The 14,662-nt window shown below is 47.1% G+C and overlaps 1 protein-coding gene and 2 long non-coding RNA genes across 3 annotated transcripts in view; 2 read left to right on the forward strand and 1 right to left on the reverse strand.

Moving 5' to 3' along the window:
• Positions 1-14,662, forward strand: part of ALDOC (aldolase, fructose-bisphosphate C) — a 1,020,901-nt gene that overhangs the window by 597,255 nt on the left and 408,984 nt on the right. The gene's annotated exons all lie outside the window — the stretch shown is intronic.
• LOC309851686 overlaps positions 1-14,662 on the reverse strand; it is a 132,074-nt gene that overhangs the window by 28,903 nt on the left and 88,509 nt on the right. The window lies entirely within an intron of this gene.
• Positions 31-1,187, forward strand: LOC309851007. Its single transcript, XR_014304585.1, has 3 exons — positions 31-278; positions 398-542; positions 935-1,187. It is a non-coding gene; the product is annotated as an uncharacterized lncRNA (long non-coding RNA).

Consider the following 14,662-nt stretch of genomic DNA (forward strand, 5'->3'; position numbering starts at 1 on the left):
CCGAGGTTTAGCCCAGCTCAGCTGCCGGCCTCACCCTTGTATCCCTCTAGCTTTCTATTCTTGGCTCAATTATTGTCATGCAAATGGTCCTTCCTATGCCACCTTCCTGTCTCATTATGATCTTTGTCTCTGGGACTTCGGCCCTGGAATTTCAATGCCTCCTAGACCAAGCTGGGCACCGGGAATGCTGCCTCCCCCTGCTGGCTTCCCTCCCTTCAGCCTGATTTCCTTTGGAGATTCTGAAAGGGCCAAGCTAAGGACTTGGCACTTTGCCCAGGGTAAGGCCCACCTCCCCTGTGGGTGGCGAGGTCAGGGGTAGACCCAAAAAACAATCAGGAGGGCTGTTTTGTGATTATGAAATTATTCTTAGTGTGGTTTACTTTCATTTTTTGCACAGGAGAAGAAATTATCTTGAACAAATGGGAAGGACAGAGGGAGAGGAGGAGACCTCTCCTGACGCAGAGGGGGCACTGGGCACCAGCTCCGGGCAGAGAGGGGCCCTGTAGTGAGCCGGCCACCCTCTGGGCCCGGCTGTGTGCTAAGTAAGTACCACTATATGCATTCAGGACAGAGCTGGGATTTCTAGGGCCCGGTTCTTAGACAATTCGGGGATCTTCTTTAAGGAAAGGAAAAGAAAATTTATGAATCCAAAGTTAGGTGCTAGGGACTAGAAAGAAACTGTCTAATTAACGAGCCCTGTGGTTGAAGTTAGCTTCACGGTAAATCTGTCTCTGTACGCATCACCTCGTTGAATTCCTGCAGCCCTAGAAGGACATATGTTTATCTCCACTTTGGGCACATTAAAGATGGTCCCCAATTCTTTGTCACTCCTCCACCATGGGCTCTGTGACAGTGTGACCAACATAGCGGAAGTGACCCTGGGACACAGGCCCAGGCCTGAGGACACTGAGAACTTCCTCTTCTGTTCCTACAGCTCCTCTTGGGGCCCTGAGCCACCATTTAGAGGTCCCACCAGCCTGTGGAAAAGACCATGTACAGAGGCCCCGAGACTGCATGGAGAGCCGGACAGACGAGGGAAGCCATCTTGGACCCCCAGCTCAGCCCAGCCACGAGCTCTGTACCGCTGAGTGACCCGACTAAGGCCACGTGAAAGAAAATTAGCCAGCCAAGCCCCAGGTGAATTCCTGATCCACAGAATCTTGTGATAGAAAAGAAACAGTTATTTTAGCCACGAAATTTTGGGGTATACGGCCATACCTGAAACACCTCTTTTTTATTTTATTTTATTTATTATTTTTTTTTAATTTGAGAGGGAGAGAGCAGGAGCTGGGGGAAGGTGCAGAGGGAGAGAGAGAAGCAGGCTCCCCACCGAGGAGGGAGCCTGACGCAGGACTCAATACCAGAACTCCGGGATCATGACCCAAGCCAAAGGCAGATGCTTAACGTGCTGAGCCACCCAGGCACCCCTGAAATATCTCTTTACGGCCAAAGACATTAAGGCTTACAAAGACGCATACCTGGTAAACATAGGCACTGAGATGTGATCCTGATTATCTGGGGTTATCTGCTCCTGATCCTGTTCTCTTAAGCACCAAGCCATACTAGGGATTTATCAGAATTTGTACTGATGATTCTGATTTCAATAGTTTGCTGTTTCTTTCATGGCCATATGTGAGTCGGGAAAAATATTGGATCAGGAAATCCATGTGACCCCAGGTGGCTGCCTAGCCTTGGCGAAGTGCCCGCCCCCAGCAAAGGATGCTCCCAGGGGACCAGAGAAACTAGCTATCTTCTCCACCAAGCCCCTCCTTTACTAAGAAAATGGGGGTCCAGAGAGGGGGTACCATATGACTGGCTTTAGATGACTCTAGAGTCCAGGAATCATCTCAACTCCACCTCACCCCTAACCCACATGGACGGGCTAGCATTTGCCTCACAACCGGACATTTCCCTTAGAGGTAAAACATGGTAGACATAACAGGAAAAGTGTACTGTTTAAATATGCAAAGGCTTGGTAGAAATATGTAAGGTCAGCCCCCAGATTCCTCTTGATAAGATGTCAGAGAAGATGAACAGTTTATACACAAGGAAAAGCAGACAATAAATCTTCACATGAAAGTGGCCCAGCCTCACCGGCAGGGAAAGAAATGGGAATTAAATAACTTCAAGGTACGATTATGTGCCTATTAAATAAGCAGAAATTTTTAAAAAATGATAAAATCTATTGTCAGTGTTCTGGGAAAGCGGAGAGAATAGGGTGGCAACTCAGATGGTCTGGGCCTTCTGGAAAGAGATGGGCAGTGTGCATCCATGATCGAATGGTTCACACCTTTTGATCTAGAAATCTGACTCGGGGAACCATACCCCCAGGAAATATCCTAGGGAAGAAAAAGACATTTGTATAAAGACACTCATAGCCATGCACTTACAATATAGAAAATTGGAAACAACCCAGCCAGAGGGAATCGCTGCGCAAATTCTGGCACATTGACACAACGGAATACTATGTAGCGATTCAAAATGACAAGCTGTGGACTGTGGGCTTCATAGAAATGTGTGTATGTAGGAAATCATCCCGAGAAAAAGAACAGAACACAAATAGACACACTCGGATCACAACCGTGGTTCTGTGTGTGCCTGTTATCAAAGTTCTAAAGAGAATTTGGCACAGTAATTAGGCTTAATGCTCATTAGCTTCCATATTCTATCAAAACCGTGCTTCCATTCACAATTTGTAAAAGGAGGAGGAATCCCCTGGGGAAGCCGATTCCTCAGATCTCCCTGGTCACTGGGTCGGGGGGGGGGGGGGGGGGGGGGGTTCTTTCTTTGTTCTAACCTCAGTTCTTCCTGCTGCCCCGCCTCCGCTCCCAGGACCCGTTTCTTATTGTTCAGTTCTCCAGGGAGGCTACAAAAGCGGCTCTATAGCCCACCTCTCCTTTGTTTAATATAATATCCCTTCAGAAATAAGATGACAATTCCATCTCCCCATCCCTACTTCACAAGCCTGCCCTGGATTCCTGGACTCAAGCATTCGGCTTCTTGTTAAGAATTTCAAACAGCTCCTCGGAAAGCCGACGCTGGCCGCGTCCCAACCTTGAAATGAAAAGGAAATCGACTTCTGAAGGCTTCCCCTCTCTCTCAGGGTTGCCCGTCCTTGTGGCTGTCCTGACAGGGGCAGGCAGAGAGAAGCGATCCCCTCAAATTCCATTTTAACACCCATTTTGGATCGGAAGACTATTAAAGAAAGAGCCAGCAGCCCTAGACCGCGCTGCTGTGTGTCAGCAATTGCGGCTTGTGTCCTGGGGCAGAGCCTCGGAGGATGTGAGGCTGAGCTGCTCAACTGACGGCTTGATTGACACTTTGCACACGGGGGTGGGAGAGCCCAGCCAGGGAAGCAGCAAGCTGTACAGCTCGAAATAATGAGAGGACTCGAGTCGGGAGAGAACGAGGCATAAATAAGAGAGACCTAGGAGTTGAATGGCGGAGGAGAATCTTCTGTTCTCTAACCCCCCTCCCCGGCCCTGGCCCTCTTTGCCAAGGCGCTGGAGCCTGGGGTGAGGAAGCAGGCAGGCAGACCAGGAAGTGGCCCCTCCAGACCCATCCTGCCAGCTGCCAGGGGGGTTTGGGGCCCTGAATATGCAGAAGATGCCAGAGTGAGAAAACCAAAAACGGCAGAGCTGGATCTGTGCGTGGTCTCCGTGCAGCTTGGAGACCCATTGCATGTCTCGGGTTTTGCTCCCCCACACCTCCATCATCGCTCCCCTGCCCTCTGCTGCCTTTGCCCCAGGTCATCCATATGCCTCCGCTCACCTAGATTCATGCATTAACCTCATAACCAGTCTCCCGGCCTCTCCTTGCCCCTCTTAATCTATCCTTCCACACTCCTGCCAGAATTCTCTCTCTAAACAGCAAATCGCACAGGTCACTCTCCCCTCCTGAAAATTCCATAACAGCTGCCTATTTCCTATTACGATAAAATCGCAGCTCCTTAGCTTGGCACGCAGGCGGCAGTTTGCATCCCGGCCTCTGCAGCTCAAGGGCGGGTCCCTTCTCCCTGTGCTCTTTAGGCCCTGGCAAGGCTGAGCTGAGAGGGGTTCCAGCCACGATGATGATTCCAAATTCCCTGACACCCCCAAGCCAGCTTGGATGTCCTCTGTCCTAGACTCCCTTCTCACTATCTGTGTCTAGTCTCAGGGGTACCAATGAGCAAAGTGGATCACAATTGTTAGGAGGGCTGCCTCCGCCCCCTCGCCACTCCTTAAGGGGACTGGGGTCTGCTTCTGATTGCCTTCTTCGGTAGGTAACCCAGACATAGGGACCAACAATGAAAGGGCTCAAAAGAGAACACCGCAAAAAGGATGTCTCCTTCGCACCCTGCCCTCAGCCACGTTGTTCTCCTGGCATACAATAGTGTTAGCATTTTCATTTGTCTCCTTGCAGAGACATTCTATGAGTGTGCAAACATATTGAAAGTGCACATTCTTTCTTTGAAATCTCAGACATTGTACACTCTATGGCACCTTGCTGTTTCCATTTTTTATAACATGGATCCCACGTGAGTCCTATGGGGCTGGCCCATTCTTCCTGATGGCCTCGTAGTTGTCCGTGCATAGAGAAGGCATTTAGGACAGAGAAGGCACCCGTGCATGTTTGCTGAATGTGTGGTGGGTTCCTCTGGCCTCCTCAGGCACCCTAGACTCACACCGTTCTCCACACTTCGGATGTTGGGTGTTCAGGGAGGTCTTACCCAGGCTGGCCTGGCAAGATTTATCAAAGGCTGACAGTGTCCTCTGTGAGCTACAGGGAGGACAGTGCCCATCTTGAAGCCTGGAGGTCGTGAGGGGAACACACCCGGGGACCCTGGCTTCTGCTTCCTACCCCAGCTTCATGTTTGCATTTGTTTAAGTGGCGGATATTACCTTCCATCTCACTCCCTCAAGATACAAGGGTTCCATTGCTAGGCAGTCTCCAGGGGAGGAAAGGTAGTAAGGAAAGTCCTGGAAATTGGGGCTGAAACCTCTGAGAAAAAAACTAAATCACCACGTAGCTTTGGAAGGGACCAGCCACCTCACACCTCACTAGGACAAAAGGAAATGCAATAAATGAGGGAGGAGACAAAAAGTTGAAAATAGAGCTACCCATAACCCAGCAATTGCACTACTGGGTATTTACCTGAAATATACAAACATAGTGATCCAAAGGGGCATGTGCGTCTGAATGTTTATAGCAGCAATGTCCACAATAGCCAAACTATGGACAGAACCTAGATGTCCAACAGATGAATGGATAAAGAAGATGTGGTGTATATATACAATGGAATACTATGCAGCCATCAAAAGAAATGAAACCTTGCCATTTGCCATGATGTGGATGTAACTAGAGGGTATTATGCTGACCAAAATAAGTCAATCAGAGAAAGACAATTATCATATGATCTCTCTGATATGAGGAATTTGAGAGACAGGGCAGGGGGGTTGTGGTGGGTAAGGAAGGGAAAAATGAAACAAAATGGGATCATGAGGCAGACAAACTATGAGAGACTGTTAATCTCACGAAACAAACTGAGGGTCGCTGGGGGGGTGGGGGGTTAGGGGTAGGGTGGTTGGGTTGTAGACATTGTGGAGGGTATGTGCTATGGTGAGTGCTGTGAATTGTGTAAGCCCAATGACTCACAGACCTGTACCTCTGAGGCAAAGAATACATTATATGTTAATAAAAATAATTTTTAAGGGGCGCCTGGGTGGCTCAGTCGGTTAAGCCTCTGCCTTTGGCTCAGGTCATGATCTCAGGGTCCTGGGATCAAGCCCCACATCTCACTCTGTGCTCGGCAGGGAGCCTGCTTCCTCCTCTCTCTCTCTCTGCCTGCCTCTCTGCCTACTTGTGATCTCTGTCTGTCAAATAAATAAATAAAATCTTTAAAAATATATATAATTTTTTTTAAAATGCAGGAGGAGATGTTCTCATTGTCTTAAAGGGAAACTTCCCTGAACACTGGAATCTTCTTTTTCCTCTCTTTCTTCTTCTTTTAAAATTTTACTTATTTACTTGACAGAGAGAGAGAGAGAGAGCACGGGCAGGGGAGTGGCAGGCAGAGGGAAAGGGAGAAGCAGGCTCCCCACCCAGCCGGGAGCTCAAGGTAGTGCTCCATCCCAGGGCCCTGGGGTCATGACCTGAATTGAAGGCAGATGCTTAACTGACTGAGCCACCCAGGTACCCCCAAGTAAGTCTCTTTACACCTATGTGTATCTGAGCTGGTCTATTTCTACCACTAGGCTTTTGGCGAGGTCCCATTAAAGCTGAGCAGACACTGGGGGAAATGGCAAATCAAGGAGAGCTCAAAACTAGCATCCCATTTCTGCCCCTTGGAGGTGAGGGTGTATCAGGGATGGAAACAATAATCAATCATCCAACAGGACCCTCTCCTCCCTTCTCTGGAGAGATTCTTCCATGGCTTTCTCATGCTTCATAGCTTGGCTATCAGGACACTCTGGGATGGGGATTTGCAGCAAGGAGTGAGAACTGGGGACAGGAAAAATCAAGTGGATTTCACTGGATCGAGCTGGCTTCACAGGAGACAAATAGCAACCCAACCTCAGTAGCATGCAGGAGGACCAACTCCAGGGCCTCAGGGCTCTGGCATTCTCCAGTTTTCAAGGGAACATGGTCTTTCCTTCTCCTGCCTCTGTAGCCTGACTGTTGATGTTGCTGTTTTCTAGGGAATGTAGATATGGGAGCTCAGGTCTTCCTGACATGATATTGCCGAAGGTAAGATCATGGAGGCAGAGAATCAGAGGGAAGCCTGAGGGAGAGAAGGAAAGGGAAGGGAAGTAGAATTCTGGATAGAGAATCCTATGTCATCTTCAATCCCCCATCTTCCACCTGTTGCCTCCAGGTTGACCCCCAAAGCCAGTCTGGACCATCTCCCAAGTCATAACGCCTATAAGGCTCATCTCCCTTACTCTGATTTCTCTCTGATTCTTATTCATCTGTGCTTTTCTCTGTTTCTGTCTTAGGTCTCCTTCCTTTCCTTAAGGTCAAGAGAGAAAGAGAAGTCCGAGGGGGAGCCTTTGTGGAGAAGTGGTAGGATACCAGGTCCTGGCTGGGGGAGAGGGCTTGAGGCAGCAGAAGAGGGAGGGGACCCTAAGGGAGCAGAGAATCACAGGCATCGAAGCCACAAAGGTCTGCTTCTTGGAGACACAATTCTGAACTGTATCCCTCCCTCCTCTCTCATATGGCTGCTGATTTAGACAAGACATTCATGCTTGGGATTCACTGGCCTCTTGAATCTGTAGACTTAGTGTCTTTCTGGAAAGCTCTCAGCCATTTCTCTTCTCAAATATTTGTCTCTGCCCTATTTTACTTTTCTATTTTTGGGGGGATGCTAATTAAACATATACTAGGGCTCTAGCTACTGTATCTACTATCTTCTCCATCCCTCTCCCCTTTTTGTTTCTCCAAACAATTTCTCATTATTATCTTCCCCTTTGCCAATTCTCTGTTCTACTGCATCTCAGCTGCTTTTAAATTAATGGGTTGAATTTTAATTGCAGTTACTTTTATTTTTAAATTTTAAGTATTTGTAGGGATGTCTGGGTGGCTCAGTTGCTTATGTGTCTGCCTTCGGCTCAGACCATGATCCCAGAGTCCTGGGATCAAGTCCCTTGCTCAGCAGGGAGTCTGCTTCTTCCTTTGTCTGCTGCTCCCCCTGCCTTTGCTCTCTGTCTCTCTCTGACAAATAAATAAATAAAATTAAAAAAAAAAATTTTTATTTGGGGAGGACACCTGGGTGGCTCAGTTGGTTAAGCATCTGCCTTTGGCTCAGGTCATGATCCCAGGCTCCTGCGATTGAGCCCCACATTGGGCTTCCTGCTCAGCGGGGGAGTCTGCTTCTCCTCTCCTCTGCTGCTCCCTCTGTTTGTGCTCTCTAGCTCTATCAAGTAAATAAATAAACTATTTTTAAAAAATCAGTCAATAAATTTTTTTTAAGATTTTATTTATTTCTTTGGTAGAGACAGATCACAAGTAGGCAGAGAGGCAGGCAGAGAGAGAGGAGGAAGCAGGCTCCCCACCGAGCAGAGAGCCTGACGCGGGGCTCGATCCCAGGACCCTGAGATCATGACCTGAGCCGAAGGCAGAGGCTTTAACCCACTGAGCCACCCAGGCGCCCCAATAAATACATTTTTAAAAAAAGATTTTGCATTTGGAATTTTTAAAGTCTATTTTGTCCCTTTAGATAATTTCTTATTCCATGTATCTATCTGCACTTGAGCAAATTATTATTTTATAATATTATATATTATATATTATTATTTATTTATATATTATATACATTATATAATAAATATTTATATATTATAATTTATTTATTTATTATATATTATAATTTACAATGTATTATAATTTATTCCATACAGGAATAATCTGAATATGAAGGGGCTTTCCTCCAGAGAGGATTGTACTGACTTCTGCCAAGCACAAGGGCACCACCAGTCCCAAGCTATCTAAACAGAGTCCCAGGTCCCAGATTCTCTGCATCACGCAGAAGTCCTTTGGGATCTCAGTGTATTGAGGGGAGGGTATAAATGCTCCACCATGTGCAGGCACTGAGCGTGGACTGTTAGCCCGCTCATTCTCCCAGGCGTTCCAAATAAAAGTTCAGATTTGCTAGGATTGACAGATGCTTTTTCAGAGAAAATTGGTTCCTATGTTTTGGTTTTCTCTTCCATGTTGGTCTGTTGATTTCTTGGTATTTTCTCAACTCTTTGGAGATTTTAAGATTTTTTAAATATTTTGTGGGGTGCCTGGGTGGCTCGGTCATTAAGCATCTGCCTTTGGCTCAAGTTATGATCCCAGGGTCCTGGGATCGAGCCCTGTATCAGGCTCCCTGCTCAGCGGGAAGCCTGCTTCTCCCTCTCCCACTCCCCCTGCTTATGTTCCCTATCTCGCTGTGTCTCTCTCTATCAAATAAATAAAATCTTTAAAATATATATATATTTTTTATCTATTTTAAAAATTTTAAGAAAGACTTCATTTATTTATTCATGAAACACAGGCAGAGGGAGAGGGAGAAGCAGACTCCCCAATGAACAGGGAGCCCGATTCGGGGCTCGATCCCAGGACTCTGGGGTCAAAACCTGAGCCGAAGTCAGATGCTTAACTGACTGACCCACCCAGGTGCCCTTTTTAAAAATATTTTATCTAGCACTTCCAGCTGTTTTTACTGGGATGGTCTGTCCAAATAATTCAGCCTGACATTAGCAGGCTTCCAACCTCAGTTACAAGCAGATTACTGGGACCCAGAATACATGGTCGCAACAGTACGTCCTTCATTTACATTCCCCTCTCCGCTGGGCCTCAGATACAAAGAGTGAAAACAAAGTAGCAATTGTCAGCAAGAATGACCACCTGACAGACTCAGAAGAGCGCATGTGACTCTTGGTCTTGGGGTCATGAGTTCAAGTTCCACGTTGGGTATAAAGATTACTTAAAAAAGACAAAATCTTGGGCACCTGGGTGGCTCAGTAGTTAAGCAGCTTCCTTTGGCTAGGGTCATGATCCTAGGGTCTTGGGATCTGGCTCCCTGTTCCACAGGAAGCCTGTTCTCCCTCTCCCACTCCCCCTACTTGTGTTCTCTCTCTCATTGTCAAATAAATAAACAAAAAATCTGAAAAAAAAAAACCAAAAAAACAAAAAAACAACCACCTCCCTCAGAGAGCAGTGAGAGTAAGAATTTCATAATAGCTACCAGCTGAACCAGATTTAGGAGTGGACCAGCCAAACTTCAGTAAAGGGCCGGAATATGTGTGACCCTAAAGCCTCATCATGAATTGGAATAAGATAGAAGAGAATTTAGCTGCCCTGGTGGCTTTCAGGGAAATCCCTGTGTTTGTTCGAAAGGAGGACTGTTTTGGTCAGAGGCAGGTATAGGCTGTGACCTCCAAGGTTAACTACCTTCTGCTCAAAGTGGGTCCTGCTTATTTACAGCTTTTGTTTCAAAGACAGGCAGGCAATCACCCACGGGGAGGCTGACTTGCTGAGAACAATAGAGACGCCCGGTCCTCTGTTCATCCTTCTTTGCAGCACCTAACCTCTTTAAATAAAGTGTTGAACAAATATTTAAAGAAAATCAGTTTTCTCTCTATAGCTATAGGAAGAAACTGGCAACACAAGTTGCCTCTGGGGAGTGAAGCTGGGTAGAATCTTGTTACAGAAAAAGGCTTAGAAGAAAATGCTGTACAGGTAATTGCCATCCTGAGGGGCTCAGGGCATCGTCAGCATCCTGCCTGCTCCCAAGCTCCCAGCCCCAGCAAGGGTTTGGCCTGGAGAGGATCCAAATCCACAGAAAGACCCAAAAACAGCTGAAAGGCGGTGTGCAGCATCTCGAAATGTAGGGAATGTAAAAGGGGTGAGATTGCGGCGCCTGCGCCGGGTCTCATCTCTCCAAGCAGGGTTCTCATTCAGAACTTTGGAAGGATCCCTGCAAATTCACAGTAGCCTGGTATTAACCGAAGTCTCCCTTCTTCCTGCCTTCGTCCTTGGCAGCCCTCTCTCTGTCTCAGTGTCTCTCCACACCAGCCCCTCTCTCTCCCTCCCTCTCCCTATCATACTTGTCCACCTTTATTTTCTCAGGATTTAGAGGGGCAGAAGAAGGAAGGCTTAGAAAACGCATTGGGAAAAGTCCAGCTGTGTTTGGAACAGACTATCCGTGCTTCTTGCCCAGAATTCTGAAAGGAAAGGGAACAGCCAAGGTTTGTGGAATGGTCTAGGGAAGGTCTGCCTGGAGCCCATCCCTAAAGCTTCCTGGACGACCCCGGTCCTTATCATTGCCCCTTAGGGACCCTCACCACATCATGTGAGCTCATCAAAAGCTCCAGGGTGCTCACTGTCTAGACATCTCATTCAATCTGCAAGACAGCCCATGAGGTGGGTAGAGTAGGCATTCTTAGTCCCATTTTATAGACGGGGAAACTGACAGCTAGAAAGTGACAGAGCCAGCATTCTAACACCCACCCAGGAGTTGAAACCCCAAGCCTTTCTCTGCATACAGAGACAGACACAATGCTCTCACTCCAGACCATCCTGGGTCCCTGGTTCAGCGTTTTTACGAAGGAGCAAGAAGGTGGCTCATTCCATGTTGCAAATCGTGGCCCTTCCCACCCCTCCCCTGCGAAGAAAGAGAAAGAACATGACCCCCAATGGAAAGATATTCTAAAGCAGCCCCTAGGGACCTTTGGAGAAGCTGTTTGATTTATTTTAGTCCCTACTGGTATTCTGTGCCACATTTATAAACGTCAGTGCCGGAAATGAACTTCCCACTGCCCTAGCAGCTGCCGGTTGCTGCTGTCGCTCACTAAGGGTTCAGATAAAGTGTCTCCCCCTCCCCTTGATTGATAGAAAGCTGAGAATAAAAGAAAAATAAAAGCCCCCTGGAGCACAGATGGAAGGGAGGGGGCAGCTTCTCTGGAAGAGAAAGGGCGTGATCTTTTCTAGGCTGATGTTAGTGGAAACAGAGAGGGTGTGTGTGTGTGTGTGTGCATGTGTGTGTGCACGTGTGTGAGTGTATAAGGAAAAGATCCAGTTTTTAAGGCCACATGGAAAATAAACACCTCCTATAGAGAGAGGAATAGTAGTGAAATCCGTGGTCTGTTTCAGGGGCTCTGACACCAGATGCGGGGGGAGGAAAGGCGATCTGTGAGGTTGTCTCTGTAACCTCTAGGTGTCTACCCTCCCTGAGCAAAATCTGCTCTCTTCCAGGGTCTGGGCCAGGGACAGAGACTGGCAGAGACCAAGAGCAAGAGAGTCCTGGAGGAGAGTAGCAAGAAATGAGAGGTAAAAGCTTCCCGAAGGACCACAGAGATCCAAGACATTGCCATTATGAACTGAACCACCAGCTGAGATGGAAGCCTCCATGCCTGGAAAAGGCTGTGGTCTTGCCCAAGGTACCGTAGTAGATACTGATGGGCACACTTCTTCAGTAATACCTCCTCTTGCTCGTCTTCTAAATGCTCAGGTGCTCTCTGGCCTTGGAGAAATGCTGGTTGGGATCCACTCTGACATCCCAGCTGAGCAACTATGGTGATTCCCAAAGCAACAAGGCGTTGAAACGTCACTTTGAATTGCATTGTCTTGTACCTTTATTTTATTTTTATTTTTTAAAAAAGATTTTGTTTATTTATTTGTCAGAGAGAGTAAGCACAGACAGAGTGGTAGGCAGAGGCAGAGGGAGAAGCAGGCTCCCTGTTGAGCAAGGAACAGGATGTGGGACTCAATCCCAGGACGCTGGGATCATAACCCGAGCCCAAGGCAGTGGCTTAACCAACTGAGCCACCCAAGCATCCCTTGTACCTTTATTTTAAAACATAAGCCGAATATTTCCAAATGACTGCTGTACTCTTCAAAGTTACCCCCCTGAGAGGTTTTGTAGTTAACCCAGTGTCACTGGATGTGTGGCTGATGTCATCCTAGAGGGCCATATGTTAATACTTCAGAACCAGTTTATAACCTAGGCAATAAAATGTCTTACTACTTCACAGAGCTTCCTTCCTTTGCCTTAACTTGTTTATCACGCCTGTTTCCTGGTAACTTTGCCCTTTCCAAACACTATATCCTCTATCACACTGCCGGCTCAGAGTGGTTTGAACCGGCCCTGGGAGGACAGGATTATTCATTGAGGGGGTGGAAATATAATTTTTAGCATAAGAGAGAAACACAAAAAAGGGAGAGGGACCATTATATTGATGCCATGGGATCTGGGTGGGTTCTTGCTTCTCGCTTCTTTTCACTTTCCTTATATGGATAGAAGTGTTTCTGTTTAAAACAAAAACAAAAACAAACCAGGGGCATCTGGGTGGCTCAGTGGGTTAAGCCTCTGCCTTCAGCTCAGGTCATGATCTTAGGGTCTTGGGATCGAGCCCCGCATCAGGTTCTCTGCTCAACAGGGAGCCTGCTTCCTCCTCTCTCCCTGCCTGCCTCTCTGCCTACTTGTGATCTTTCTCTCTGTCAAATACATAAATAAAATCCTTTTTTAAAAAAAGTGTGCAGTAAGCAAAAGGTGGTATATTTACACAATGGAGGATCATTCCGCCCTAAAAAGGTAGGAAATTCTGACACAGGCTATAACACGGATGGACCTTGAAACCGTTATGCTGAGTGAAATAAGCCAGTCACAAAAAGGACAAATACTGCAGGATTCTGCATGTACAAGGTACCTGGAGCAGTGAAGGTCACAGACACAGAAAACAGGTTGGTGGTTGCCAGGGACCAGGAGAGGCAGGAATGGGAGAGTTGGGGACGCCTGGGTGGCTCAGTGGGTTAAGCCTCTGCCTTTGGCTCAGGTCATGATCCCGGAGTCCTGGGATCGAACCCCAAGCCGGGCTCTCTGCTCAGCAGGGAACCTGCTTCCTCCTCTCTCTGCCTGCCTCTCTGCTTACTTGTGATCTCTGTCTGTCAAATAAATAAATAAAATCTTTAAAAGAAAAACAAAGGAATGGGAGAGTTGGTGCTTAATGGGATAAGAGTTTCAGTCTGGAAATGAAAAAGTTCTAGAGATAGCCGGTGGTAAGGTTTACACAACAATGTGAATGTACTTAGGGGCACCTGGGTGGCTCAGTCACTTGGGCATCTACTTTCAGCTCCAGTCATGATCCAGGGGTCCTGGAATTGAGCCCTGTTTTGCATTGGGCTCCCTGCTCAGTGGGGAGCCTGCTGTTCCCTCTCCCTCTGCCCCTCCCCCTCACTCATGCTCTCTCTACGTCTCAAATTAATAAAGCTAAAAAAAAAAAAAAAAAACTAATGTGAATGCACTTACCCATGAATTGTTCACCTCAAAACTGGTTAAAATGGCAAATAAGAAGTTATATGAATTTTTTAAAAATATTTTATTTATTTATTTGAGAGAGTGAACACAAGCTGGGGGAGGGGCAGGGGGAGAAACTCTGCGGGGAGCCTGACTCAGATCTCAATCCCAGGACCCTGAGATCATGACCCGAGCTGAAGGCAGAGGTTTAACTGATTGAGCCACCCAGTGCCCCAAGTTATGTGAATTTTACCACCACAAATTTAAAAAAAAAAAATCATTTATTCTCAAAAGGTGAAGATTTGACATCACTGATGTTATTCACCGGGGTGGGGGTGAGGGGTCAAGCAGGCAGCCTTCACGGGTGCTCCAAAGCCACTCTGGGGAGAGAAGTTACACCTCCAGGTCTTCCATTCTGACACTTCCTATAACCTTATTCACCTGCAGCTGCGAAGTCACCTTCCAGACCCTGGAAATGTTCCACAACGCAGCCTGGGTCTCCCTGACCCAGCCCACCGGGACTGGCCAGCTTCCCTAGCAGCATGAACCAGCCTATCCCAAGTCATGGCTCTGCTGGCCAGGCGGCTGCTGAGGTGGCTTTTTAATCCTCCAGCCGTGCCTTCCTAGTGATTGCTTTTATTAGGAAATGTAATGAAAAGACTGTATGAAGCCCCTGCCAGAAAAAAAAAAAAAAAAAAGAAAGAAAGAAAGAAAAAAAAGCTAATAAGATTTTGCACCAAGTGTGGCGAGAAAAGAAAGGGGGGAAAAAGCACATTAGGAGTCAGATAATGAGATAAATGAAAGACCGCAGGGAAGATCATTTTTGCAGACTTGCTGGATGGTTGTAAAATTTTTAATTTGCTGAATTCTCTTTTTTCCGTTGTCTCTGCCTCTCTCCTTCTCTTT

Source organism: Mustela nivalis, assembly GCF_964662115.1.
Source record: "Mustela nivalis genome assembly, chromosome: 17".
NCBI classification, from domain to species: domain Eukaryota; kingdom Metazoa; phylum Chordata; class Mammalia; order Carnivora; family Mustelidae; genus Mustela; species Mustela nivalis.